Here is a 5,370-nt window from a genome sequence, read left to right as displayed (position 1 = left end):
CAAAAACCATAGCAACCCAAACTTAATTTTTTTTTCTAAGGATCTTTCAAGGAAACCGAGGTTTGGTATTGCTCAACCTCGCTTCCCCCAAACTTTGCTTCTTTCCTTGTTACCTTAAATTCTCTTCCCACATGCTCATCATATAATTCCACTACACCATTGTGAAACACCTTGCTCACTAAGAACCCACCATCACACCTTGATTTCACTAGAGAGTTTGAGAAAAAAAACTCTATTCCCAACTTCCAACATTTGTGATTCAGGCTTTCTACTATGTTTCTTTTTCTTCTTCTATTTCCTCGGTAGCTTTGGAGAATGAGATGGTTCTTCTTCCTTACTTATCCATGGCTCCCCACCTTTCTCAATTTCTTCAAAAGGGACCTTTTTCTTGACTCCATTGTTATACTTTCCATACATCTTTTCAATCAACTTGAAGTTAGAAACACTTATGGCCAAACAAGCTTCAACTTCATTAGGAGAGCGTATAGGATTAAAAACCTTGAATGTGACTTGTTCATCTTGAGCTCGAATGGTGAGATCTCCTTTTTTAACATCTATCAATGTCCACCCGGTGGCAAGAAATGGTCTCCCCAAAATGATCGGTACATCCCTATCTTCCTCATAGTCAAGAATTATGAAATCCGCCGGAAAAATGAACTTGTCAACTTGTACTAGGACGTCTTCAATCTTTCCCTCTGAATGTACCATAGAACGATCATCCAATTGCAAGGTGAGTGTAGTTGACCTTGCTTCTCCAATTCCCAACTTCTTGAAAATGGACATGGGCATCAAATTAATACTAGGTCCCAAATCACAAAGAGCTTTACCAACTTCTCATCCCCCAATAGAAATTGGAATTGTAAAACTGCCCATATCCTTCAACTTAGGAGGAATTTTATTCATCAATATAACACTACAACCTTCAATCAAAGGAACCGTTTCAAATTCACCAAGCCTCCTTTTCTTTGTCAAAATATCCTTAAAGAACTTCACATAATTAGGCATTTGTTCTAAAGCGTCCACTAATGGTATGTTGATGTAGAGTTGCTTCAAAACATCCAAAAATATTTGGAATTGACCATCTTGTTGCTGCTTTTGAAAACGTTGAGGAAATGGTGGAGGTGGCTTGCTCTTTGGCTTCTCTGTTGCATTTTGCTGAGGAATTGCTGCAGCAATTGCTTCAGGATCAGCATTTAAATTTTTTGAATTCACAGTTTTGTCTCCCTTGTCCACACTACTATGGATTGAAGTGGGCTCGTTGTTTCTCTTACAATTCTCCTCAGTCAATTCTAGATTTTCACCATTCCTCAAAGTGATCACCTTGCATTTCTCTTTAGCATCTCTCCTTGGATTTTTAGTATCACTAGGCAAGGTGCCTTCTGGTCTATTCCTTAGCTCATTAGCTAGTTTCCCCATTTGAATTTCTAAGTTCCTCAAGGATGTCGCTTGGCTCTGAATCACAGCATCGTTCTTGGCCATATATTCTTTCATTAAACTCTCCAACGAGCTTGATTGCGACACTTAAGGAGGAGGTGGTTGAGCACTTGGTTGTTGTTAAGAAAACCCCGGTGGATATGTAGTCTTGTTTTGCAGTGGTGCTCCACTTGAACTAGCTCCTTGACCCCCCCATTAGAAGTTTGGATGCTGCCTCCACCCCGGATTGTAAGAGTTCAAATATGGGTTATTTTGGTTGGCATTTTGATTCCCCACATAAAAAACTGAAGTGGGATTTGAAGGACAACTCTCAAATGCATGCCCATCTCCATAATAAACACAAGATACATCGGCAACTTGTCCCATAGCAGCTGGTTGTACCATTCCCCCTAAACTCATGTTCTCGAGAACGTTAGTCATTGAAGAAAGTTGAGCGGTCAAAGCTGTCAATGCATCCACTTCAAGTATACTAGCCACTTTTCGACTTGTTGAGGCTCTAACATTGGACCATTGATAATTGTTTCTAGCTATCCTCCCCAAATCTCATAGGCTTCATTATAGGACTTAGAGAGAATAGCCCCATTAGCTGAAGCATCTAACACCATATGAGTGGAAGAATTTAGCCCATTGTAGAAAGTTTCCATTTGTATACAATGCGGGATCCCATGGTGTGGGCACTTTCTCAATAACTCCTTGAATCTCTCCCAAGCTTCACAGAATGATTCATCTTCCAGCTGCTGAAATGACATAATTTTATTGCGAAACTTGGCATTTTTGGTAGGAGGGAAGTACTTCATCAAGAATTTTTCAGCCAACTCATTCCATGTAGTCACCGAGTCGGGAGGTAGGGTGTTGATCCAAGCTCTAGCTCGATCCCTTAAAGATAAAGGGAATAATTTCAACCTTAGGGCCTCATCACTTACTCCTTGTAGCTTGAAGGAATCACTCACCTCCAAAAATGAACGAAGAGGAAGATGAGGATCCTCAGTAGGCAGCCCACTAAATTGACCCACTGTTTTCAACATTTGGAACATAACGGGCTTCAACTCAAATTGGGGTGCTTGAATTTCAAGCCTCACAATGCCCGGATTGAGCTCATTAAACATGGGGGCAGCATACTCCATTATGGCTCTCTCTCTATCATCAGCCATAGCAATTGTGTTAGTTTCATTATTACCACCCTCAACTCCTTCAACCTCTTCAGCCATATTAAGGAAATTTTGAGCCCGTTGCTCCCTTAGTCTTCTTCTAATTGTTCTTTCAATCTCAGGGTCAATAGGAGCTAGTTCAATGTCTTCTTGCTCTTTCATATAGTAAATCACCTGAGAAAACACAAGAACAAGCAAACAAAGTCAGCTCAACAAAGAAAAATAAATAAATTGCAAGTAATTGATATTAAAAAAAATTCTAATTTCAATCCCTGGCAACGGCGCCAAAAACTTGTTGTGATCAATTTAATATTTGATTTTAAATATGCAAGTGCACGCAATCACACAAGTAATATAATGACAAGTAAATCGTCTCCACAGGGATTGCAAATTAGAAAAAATAAGCAAAACAATTACTAAACAATTTTAAGAAATTAAAAATCAAGTGGGTTTTTTATAGGCTAAGCAAAATATTAAAAAAAAATGGAAATACTGAAATTAAAAACTAAATCGAACAAGAAAATTGAGAGAAATATATGGATTGCAAAATGGACATGAATTATTGAATTCCCCTACATTATTCATCCTGAACAACTTGCAGACAGATTGCTGCAACAATATTCTAGCAAAACTCCCGGGTTAACAAGAATTCATTTAAACACCCATAAAACTTTCCCAGATTTTATGACATTAATTCTTCTACCTAATTAAACATATTCCTATGCAAAATCAGATTTAAGAATGCAAATCAAAGTTTAATTCTCAAAAGTTACACAAGGAAAATAACATATCCCTATGTTACTTACTAACATAACTTAACCTAGATTATGACTTGTGTCATCCAAGTTCTTCCCATTACATTTAATCTTTCCAGCATTAAACATAATTAAATAACTTGCCATTGCTGGCCAAACAATAACAAGAAATTAATATAAGCACACTTGAATGAACAAAGGAGATTTTACTAACATAAAATGCAAGAAATTGATAGACTATAACATAGGGTTCATCAACAATTCAAGCCACCTAAAAATTAGTTCATGGCTGAGTTCATATTCATTAATTCACAATAAAAACAGCCCATAATATTCAGATTTAGAATCCAACTCAGAAATTAATACAATAAAGTTTAGGAATAGAAGAAAGAACAAATCCAAAATGATGCTTGAGCTCTCTTTGTTTTTCCTCCTTCTTCCTTGTTGATATTTTGAGTTTCTCTCCTCTCCTTTTCTGGTTTTCTTTTCCAAAAATGGATGTTGCCTTCTTGATACGGCTGAAACCCTCTTTTGTGTATGTTATGTTTTTTCTTCCTTCTTCAAAAAGTACCATATTGCCCTTTTTTCCCCAAAAACATGAAGTCCTCCTTTCTTCTGATTTTTGTCCTTTTCTCCAATATGCTGACTAGTTCTTTCTGCCCTTGCCACCTCTGCCAAAATGTCAGCTTACCCATTGACTGCCACACATTCCATGTGCCCCAAAATCTGCCTAATCAAAATGCTTCAATTTTGCTGCAGCAAACCTGAATATTCAACCATCAACAACATAATTTCATCAAAATAGATTCATATGTTAGCTCATTCCTTTGTGCAAATATTTATCCATCAAATTATTATCTTTAACCCACTAGCTATTAAAAACTAAAAAAAAATAATTAAACTTAATCAAGAAGATAAAAACACCAAAGTTAGCTACAAAAGCTAAAAATAAACTAACATCACCCCCATAATTTTTCACAATTATAAGTTCAAAAGCACATGAAATAACTATTTATTCAAGAGTTATCAGTTTTGTTACAGGTATTATATTTGTGTTATGTTGGGGATTGAATTATATTTCTAGGAGTTATTTGGGAAGTTTTTGGTGGGTTTTTGGCTGAGGAATAACAGGGAAATCTTGGGTTCGTAGGGTCAAATCATGGCCATGTTCTTGAGCCACCGCAACCCAGGTGAACCCATGCCAGGTGGGGACTTATGCTTTGGAGGTGCGGCACGACTCTCTAAGGCAAGTCTCGACCCATGTCTTGGTTCCAGACAGGGGGCTCTCTAATATGGGAGGCGCGTCGCGGCCGTTAGGTGCAAATCACGGCCCGTCTGGTCATTTTTGGGCCACTTTAGGTTTTAATGACGGGAACTTTAAACTAAGCGCTCCGGACGAATTCTACTTACTACCCAGTTTAGTAGAATTCGAGGTCCTGGAGGCTAATATGTTATTTTCATGTTTGTAATGGGTATAGGTTTTAATGGTTATTTATTAATACTATGTGCATAGGTTATACTGCTAAGGGCTCAGGGATAAGGATCGTGCTCAGGGCAACCATATTCTAGCTACTAAGGACTTTAGGTAAGAAAACTGCACCCAGGTTCTGAATGGGACTTAAACCCCTACTAATGAATATGTTATGAATGTGAACACATCTATATCTGAGAATATCTGGATAGGCATGCTTGTGTACGCCTCCATTGACTATTTGTTGTGAATTATGCATTTGTGATTATATCTGTTTATAGGCAAGCCTAAGGGTGTCGGGGGCAAATAGCAAGTGTGCGAAACGCAGCCCGGCCTGAGGGTGCTGGGTTCAGCTATATGACCAAAGGACTCGGGCTAAGGGCAGCGGGCCTGATCATTATACAACAAACAAAAGTGTTGTTTGCACTTAACTCTTTCTATTGATTGATGAATTTGGTTTGTGCATTTGACTGAGCTGAGGGATATTGTGAGGATGGTTGCTTATATCTTGTTATTCATTGAATTTAACCATTTATGTTTACTACTTTTATACTATTGCCAA

At 37.9% G+C, this 5,370-nt stretch overlaps 1 non-coding gene across 1 annotated transcript; it reads left to right on the top strand.

The window, feature by feature from the left end:
• The first annotated feature begins 2,094 nt into the window (after positions 1 to 2,094).
• On the top strand, positions 2,095 to 2,201 carry LOC133828117 (small nucleolar RNA R71). Its single transcript, XR_009890757.1, has one exon. It is a non-coding gene; the product is annotated as a small nucleolar RNA R71 (small nucleolar RNA).
• Positions 2,202 to 5,370: the final 3,169 nt, after the last annotated feature.

This window comes from Humulus lupulus, chromosome 3 (assembly GCF_963169125.1).
Source record: "Humulus lupulus chromosome 3, drHumLupu1.1, whole genome shotgun sequence".
Lineage (NCBI taxonomy): Eukaryota > Viridiplantae > Streptophyta > Magnoliopsida > Rosales > Cannabaceae > Humulus > Humulus lupulus.
The sequence above is the reverse complement of the archived record's forward strand: the minus strand, read 5'-3'. Positions and strand labels throughout refer to the sequence as shown.